Below are 9,000 nucleotides of genomic sequence, written 5' to 3'. Positions count from 1 at the left end.
GGATGCACAAGTGCTATACTATAACTGTCAGAAGCCAGGACACTTCAAAGCAAACTGTCCTCATCCTATGGTCCGCAAATACCAGGACCAGGAACCTAGCACAAGCTCAACGAAAGATGCTGCCTAATCCAGCAAAAGAGGTGGAAAACAAGAATCAAGTCAGTCACGACACGATAAGAGAAGGAAAGCGATGGTTGTGAATGAATCGACTGAAACAGCTGAACCTGAAAGTAGCTCCTCAAGTTCAAGCTCAGAAAGTGAAAGCTCAGGAGATGAAAAGGGACTCATGTGTCTATTCGGTCAAGAGGGGAACGTAGACAATCTATGCTTAATGGCACAAGACAATGAGGTAAATTCTCAATCCTCCTCATCTATGCAAGTTGAGTTTAGTTCTGCCAGTGACGAATGTTCCTATGAATCAGTTACTAAAAAATATGGGACTTCGAAGTTGTTAAAAACACATACTCCAAATTAAAAGAAGAGAACTCTTGGCTATTGATCAGTTATGATGAGCTCAGACGCGTTAGAATAAAAAACATTGAGCTAGCCATCTCAAATGATCAGCTCGAGAAGCAAGTTCTTCTTCTTAAGGAGCAGTGTACAGAAAGAGAGTTAAGGGAGAAAAATTTGCGTGAGGTTTTTGCGTCATTTACTAATTCTTCCAAGTTAGTGGAACAAATGGTAAATGCATCAAGGCCGCCAAGGGAAAGAGCCGGAATTGGCTACGACCCAAGCTCTTCATCACATACCGTGTTAAACAAACCAACGGATCCTTCTTCCAGTAAAGGTTTAAAATCCACGTTTGTCCAAGGTCCTACCCAGTTGTCTGAGCCTATGACACCGATTGACAATGGTAACAAACCACAAACAACAAGTCGTTCTAAAGGAAAGGCTGTCCAACGAGTTGTGGAACCTCCAAATGGAAATCTCTTGAAAGGCAATCCTGAACATGTCGAAAGGAATTGACAAAGGTAAATAGACCAAGTCTATATTATCAAAAAGGTCAGCCTACAAGAAATAACCAAAAGATGGCAAATCCTAATGTCAATTAGAGGCAGAATCATTCAGTACATCAACAAAAGAATCCTTCACAAGGAAACCGAAGAGATGAACGAAACAGGCATGTTAAGCCTAAGAGGTCACTTAGAAGACCAATGACGGGCGACAGAAGGAGTGGACCTTCCAAGGAAGACGGGCTTGTATATCCTAAACCTTTGTCAAAAGCAGAATTCGAAAAGATTCAGCTATACAAACGGGCAAACTATTCTAAGCAGTATCGCAATCCACCCGATGCCTATTTTCAAAGACGATACAAAGCCAAATCTTTTGCAAAAGTTTATTATGCTTATCGAGTCTTTAATGGATACAAAGGACCGAGGACGAGTGATACCAGCTCTAGGTTCATTTGGATCCCAAAACATACCACTAACCCTCAAGGACCCGTAACTCAAGGGGTACCTAAAATAACATAACTTTTTGTTTCAGGAAAATAGGGTCATATGGTACGTAGCTAGTGGATGCTCAAGGCATATGACGGGAGATAGAACAAACTTGAGCAACTATAAAGAATTTGATGGGCCGAAAGTTGTGTTTGGAGGGGTGTCAAGTTGAAAGACTAAGGGGATTGGTGAAATTATCAGAAATGCAATTATCATTCGAGATGTTTCATTTGTTGAGGGACTGAAATTCAATATACTAAGAACTAGTCAGTTCTGCGATAAGGGCTACAAAGTAGAATTTTCGAAGGACAAGTGTAAAGTCATAAGTACTGAAAATGGAGACATTGTCCTCTTAGAAAATTGAAAGAAGAACATGTATGTAGTTGCATGGGAACTCTAAAAAGCAAATGTTTGTCTTGTCGCCAAAAGCAATGCAGATTTGAGTTGGGAATGGAACAACAAGATGAACCATCTAAACCTCAAAACTATCAACAAGTTGGCCAAAGGAAACTTAGTCGAAGGTTAGCCAAAAGTAACTTATGTCAAAGACAAAGTTTGTGTTGCATGTCAGAAAGGCAAACAAATTAAAGCTTCGTTCAAATCAAAGGTTTCTGATACGAATTCTCGACCATTGAGTCTTTTACACATGGACTTGTTTGGACCAGTTGATCCTGCTAGCTTAAGTGGACAAAAGTACTCTCTAGATGTAATAGATGACTACACGAGATATACATAGACGTTGTTTCTGAAAAAGAAGAATGAGAATGAGAAAGTGTTGCAAGAACTTCTAAGGCAACTACAGACTGAAAAGGAAGTCAGCATCATAAGAATAAGATCAGATCAGGGAACAAAGTTCGTGAATAAAGTCATCAAGGACTTCTGTGGACAAAATGGCATTTCCTATCAACTTCTGGCTGCACAAACGCCCCAACAAAACGGAGTCGCCGAAAGAAGGAATATAACCTTGAAGGAAGCCGCACGAACCATTATAGCACACTAAGGATTACCAAAGCGTTTCTGGGCCGAACCATTAATATTGTGTGCTATACTCAAAACCGGTCACTCAACAACAAAGCTCATGGACTGACTCCATATGAACTATGAAAAGGTAAGAAACCTTTTGTTAGTTACTTTCACATCTTTGGTTGCAGGTGTTTCGTTCACAACAATGGGAAGAGGCATCTAAGAGCTTTTGATGAAAGAGCCAACGAAAGATTATTCATGGGATATTCCTCAGTAAGTAAAGCTTTCAGGGTTCTAAATAAAAGAACCATGGTCATTGAGGAATCCATCCACGTCAAATTTGATGAAAGTGCTGAAAAGACTCCACAAAATGATGAAGCAATTGACGTAAGAAATCTAAGCATACAAGCTGAGCCCAGTCATGTGGAAGAAGATAGTTCAGATCATGAAGATTTCCTATCATCTTACCTAAGATGTCAACCAAGACCCACTAAACCAGAAACAAGGATTCAGCACGAACCAACTGTTGAAGAAGTTCCTCATGCACCTCAAGTTCAACCCAAACCAATGATCTATGTTGAGTTGCCCTACATTCCTGAGATAGATGTGCAAGCACAACCAACCTCTTTTGAACCAGGCTTGAGATAGTTGAGAGATCATCCTCCTAATCCGGTCATTGGAAATGTTCGAGAAGGAGTAAGAACTCGTGCTTCCATGCACGAAAGTATGATGGCATGCTTCTTATCGGAGATTGAACCAAAATCCACTGAGGATGCCCTAAATGATCCAGACTGGGTCACAACCATGCATGAAGAGCTTCATCAGTTCAAACGAAACAAAGTAGGGGAACTTGTTCCTAGACCATCTCATCAGAACGTTATAGGAACCAAATGGGTTTTTAGAAACAAGATAAGCAAAGATGGAGTCATTGTTAGGAACAATGCTCGACTTGTAGCCATACTGTCAAGAAGAAGGCATAGATTTTGACGAAACGTTTTCCCCTGTCACAAGACTTGGGGTAATACGAATCTTTCTTTCCTACGCTGCACACAAAAATTTCAAAGTGTTCCAGATGGATGTGAAAAGTGTGTTCCTAAATGGACTTCTTGAAGAAGAGGTCTATGTGGAACAACCCCCAGGTTTCATAACAGAATGTGAAAGTGACAAAGTTTATCACTTAAAAAAGCCTTATATGGCTTAAAACAAGCTCCACGAGCTTGGTATGATACACTTTCATACTTCCTGATCAACTGTGGTTTTACGAAAGGAGTTGTTGACAAAACTCTCTTTCGTATCAAAGATGGTGATCACATCCTACTTGTGCAAATCTATGTGGATGACATTATCTTTGGTTGCACAAACCCTGATATGTGCGAAAAATTTTCCAAACTCATGCAAGGAAAGTTTGAAATAAGCATGATGGAAGAATTAAACTACTTCCTTAGATTATAATTGAAGCAATGTTCGGATGGAATTTTTATCAATCAAGTGAAGTATACAAAAGATTTGATCCGAAAGTTTAGAATTGATGGAAAATCATCCGTCAAATTTCCCATGAATACATCCTTGAGAATGGAAATTGACAATGAAGAAAAGGTTGTAGATCAAACGAAATATCGAGGGATTATTGAATCTCTCTTAACAGCGAGTAGACCTGACATTTCTTTCGCTGTTGGGGTATGTGCACATTTTCAGTCTAAACCTAAGGACAGCCACCTGAGTGCAGCTAAAAAGATCTTAAGATACCTTAAGGGAACCCAAAGTGTTGGACTTTGGTACCTGAAAGGAGGATCTTTCGACTTAATTGGCTACTCAGATGCGAACTTTGCTGGTTGTATGATTGACCGAAAAAAGTACCTCTGGAACCTGCCAGTTCCTAGGGGGAAGACTCGTGTCTTGGTTCAGCAAGAAACAAAATTCTATTGCAACTAGCACTGCCGAAGCTGAATACATAGCGGCTGGAAGTTGTTGTGCTCAAATCCTACGGATGATGCAACAACTCAAAGATTATGGAGTGATAGCACGAGAAGTGCGTATAAATTGTGATAATACAAGTGCTATTGCCATCACTCATAATCCAGTGCTATACTCTTGGACAAAGCATATTGATATTAAATATCATTTTATTCGAGATCATGTTGAGAAGAAAGATATATTACTTGAATATATAATCATTGATGATCAATTGGCTGACATTCTCACAAAGCCATTAAATGAGAGCAGATTTTCATCACTTCGACATGAACTTGGAATGATTGAAATGGCCTAGTCGAAAGGTCTAATCAATCATACCTGCTTCATGAATACAGCTTGCAAGATTCACGAAAGATTCTCAAAAGCAAATCTTGGGAAAAGGAGTGAAAATATTTTGGAAAAACTTACACACAAACGATCTCATTTCTCTCCTATAAGAAGCAGCACTCTTCAGAAGTGAAGCTCACACAAACCTACTGTTTTATTTCAAGTTGTTTTTAGTGTCTTTGATTGTAGGTATGGACAAAGGTAAAGGAAAAGAAAAAGTGGACGAGCTCGATAAGAGACAAGCCCGGAAAGAACACTATCTGGAAGAAGCAAGAAAACTAGCTAAAGAAAGGATCATAAATATAAAAGAACAATCGGACAAAGTTGAGATCATAAGTACTCCATCCGACGAAAAATCATCAACAAGGTCTGTCTTCCGATACATTCCAATCTATGAAAAATATTTCAAGAAAGCAGATTCCCCACTCAAGGAGCCTCAATCCATTCCTATTTTTGGATACATTCCAATTCCTGAGGAATTCACTCATACTCAACAAGTGAATCCCGGAGATGAATCTCGTGCTCCAATTCTAACCAACAGTGAGCTGGATGAATATGATGGTGTGAGTTCCATATTGTAAAAATGTGATAGTTTTGACTACTCACCCTCTGGCACACCCTCCGGCTTGTCTGGTACTCTGAAGTCCACAGCCACCAGCAAGAAGAAAGTGGAGTGATTTCGTTATACTCCTCATATCTTTGGATGATGTACTTCTATTATTGTCCTGTTATTCTCTTCATTCAAATGAATGAAACTTATGTTTCTTTCTCCAATATTTTATTTGTCACGGGTTCTCACAAAAATTCAAATTCCGCCATAATATCATGTTTGACCATCGAAAGATTCTCAAATCAATTTGCTAAAGAGCCTGGTCAAATATTAAAATGACACATGGAAATGAGATGAGCACTAATTTGATGCAGCATTCAAGAATTCAAAACGGATATTGAATGTTGCGAAGAAACTCATAGTCATAAAAGTCTTCATAACTGACTTTCATTTATGGTTACTAAGATCCAATACCCGTGATCATCTCGAAATGGCTATTTAAGGACAGCAAGCTCTTCGCATTATCCCTCAGAAAGCAAAATGGATAACAAAAAGGGAACTAAATCAGTATCTCCCAAAAAGAACAAGGCTGAGAGTAGTAAGAATAGGAAGGAGGAATCAAAATAGAAAAAGGGAAAGTCCAACAAAACAACGGCTCGCCTTACGAAGGAAGATCTAGCTAATCCAGATTTCAACAAGGAGTTCCTGGAGCTTGTTGACAATTATCCTGTTGAGTAATCTCTGACTTGGATAAACCCGGAAGTGAAGCAGAATCCTTAATATCCTACAACACCTGGAAGAAAGAAGCCAGCGAGTGGCTAACTAAAGATGCCTCTGAGGAAGAGGAGCCTGATGTTGTGGACGGACCAAGCTCGAAAGGAAAAGGGAAGATGTAATTTCCTTTCAAAGATCAAATGTCTCATGGACATACATCTATGTTAAAATAAATGTCTTAGCTTGCTGGTCCAATAACATGAAATAATGTGTCATTGTCTTATCCTTTATCTCATATAATCTATGATCATCATCACGAAACTTTATTTGTTTCGTAATGCCTCAGATTTCCAGTTTTATTATTCACTCAACAAATGAATCTTTATTTGATTCATTCTATTATGGATTAAGTCAGATAAAGCATTATCACATTTTTTCTGACTGGTCGTCAAACGAAAACCTCGGGTTTGCCAAAGAATCTCTCAGAAAATGGCACTCATGCTAAGCTTGACGAATTCACAAGAAACTTACAGTTGGTGCAATGAGCTCTTGTCACGTGTACATTGAGATGACTGTTAGCCATTTATTCAATGTTGAAATCAATGTTGCATTGAATATTCGAAATTAAAGCTTGGACGGTTGAGCATTGCAGCGATCAGTTATTCACAATCGAATATTGCATTGATGAGTTATTCTGAGCTACATCTTCGAGGTTAACATAGCCTGTGATCACCTTAACCTGCTATAAAAGGAGATATGCACCTATGGAGATTACATACCTCCTCCAATCTGAGAAAATGGACAAAAAGAAAAGTTTCGTGCCTCAAAGAAAACCCCTCACAAGGGATGCTGCCAGACGACAAGGGGAGGCATTGGGAAAGATAAGGGAAGAACATGGTAACCTATACCCTGGAAACAGTTTCAGAGCTCCCTTGGAGATCTTCTCCGATGGAGAGGAATACCCTCACAATGAAGGCTTCATAGCAGATGACTCTGCACCTATTGCAGATCAACACGAAGGACCACCTCCCATCACCAAGGAGAAAGGATCATCAAGCATGTTCCCCTCTGAAGAAGACTGGAACAATCCGCTCTATGACAAAGACTACCTCAAGTTTCTCAGTGGTTGTGACGACAAGTCTGAATCTGAAGAAGACACACCCGAATCTACCACCTCAAGCTCTTCGGACGAAAGCATGGATCAAACCTTAATAGACTATGTGGCACTCCAACTCTTCAGAAACTCCCTGATAAAGGGTACAGCCAGCACCAGCTCGAAAGGAAAGACCAAGAAGAAGCATTCTGCTGGAAAGTGATAGTCTGCTCAAATGGTTTCCTTCAGGGTTGTTGTGTGGTCATCTGATCCTTTGTGTTGATGGTCCGAATGCAAGTCTATCTATCTTAATGAAATAAAGTTCTATGGGTTCTTATTTTGAGCTATCTTATGAGAAATGTTATTTTGACTAATAACACGAACTCTGCATGATCAACACAACTTCACGAAACTTTATTTGTTTCGCGGACACTCTGTGAATCTTTATTTGATTCACCATATCAAGACTAAAACAATCACGGATGCATAATATCTTCTAAAAATTGACGGTTATTTGAAAAGTCTTATCTTACTTTGAAGTACCCCGAACCTACTTATTAAGAGAGTGGAAGAGGATCGTGTGACTGAGAAATGCGGTCCACTACCCCATGATCTTGCATGCGCTGTCAACTGAAAGGACGGGAAATAAATTCCCTTGTCCCATACTTGAGTAGATTCTCTCTTCTCATTAAATGAGATATGATGATTTTGGATATGATATTTGCCTTATCAGATGAATTTGCACAGAGATTTACCCCAAGAGTACAAAGTGGTCAAATGTTTCAAGGGAATTTATGGTTTTTGTCCTCTAGAGTTTAATTCAAAGTTCGGGTAATCCATATTGAATACCCGACCCGGTGACATTACCCATACCCTATTTAACCTAGAACCCTTCACCCACTATTCATTTCCTTCCTGTAACACCCCAGATTTTCAAGACATTTAAAAACTTATAATAAAGGTAGAATCTTATTAAATCCCAAGATGAATACAAGCGTTCGGGGTGCTATGCCACACCTGGGCTAGAGAACCCATGTGCACAGGCTAACTAACTAATATCCTCAAAGCGTAAATACGTAAATGTGGCACGCAGGCCAAAAAGGGAAACTATCTACTTCTAAGTTCTAGCGCACTCCAGTGACTTAATCTTCTGTGCCTGAAAGCCAAATATATCTGTTCAGCGAGAGACGCTGGTAACCCACTCCAACGCGTTGAAATACAATACATATAGAGATATATATAGATATACGAAAACCATTTTGAGCATGAAGATATATCCTACGAACTCTAGCTTTAAAACCGGGAATGACTCGACAGATAAGGCCAGACACAAGCAGCAGTTATAACGAGCATATGCAGTTCACAACGGATAAGGCAGATAAGGCAAGCATAAACAATGATCATAACCCAACATGAACAATCCCCAACATAAATCCCATAGTCACATCCCCCAAGACACTCGTAATCACAACTCGTCCATGTCACAACACATAACACACTTTGTTGGCGCCACAGGACCAATCGCATGCCCATACATGAGGGTCAGCGCATATAGCTCTGACACGGCCCCGCAGCACCCTGCCCCGTATCGCAACACGGAGGGGTCGATCGCAACGGACCGATGAACCGCAGCTCATCATAGTGTTTGATCGCAACCAAACAGTGGACCGCAGCCCAAGAGAATGTCATCTGACCGCAGCCAGGAAAAAGGACAAACCGCAGCTCGTATAGAAACGTTTGATCGCAACCAAACGGTGGACCGCAGCCCAAGAGTATCAATCTGACCGCAGCCAGCTTCTGAACCACAGCTCAGGATAACCAATCCGATCGCAACCGAATTGGGGTAACACACACATAACACATAGCAAGCACATGCAACCCACATTACACATTAGGAAGGGGGAGAAAACGTATAACAAAACCTATGCGTGATCCATCAC

The sequence above is a fragment of the Ipomoea nil genome, unplaced genomic scaffold, assembly GCF_001879475.1.
Source record: "Ipomoea nil cultivar Tokyo-kokei standard unplaced genomic scaffold, Asagao_1.1 scaffold2662, whole genome shotgun sequence".
NCBI lineage: Eukaryota > Viridiplantae > Streptophyta > Magnoliopsida > Solanales > Convolvulaceae > Ipomoea > Ipomoea nil.
The sequence above is the reverse complement of the archived record's forward strand: the minus strand, read 5'-3'. Positions refer to the sequence as shown.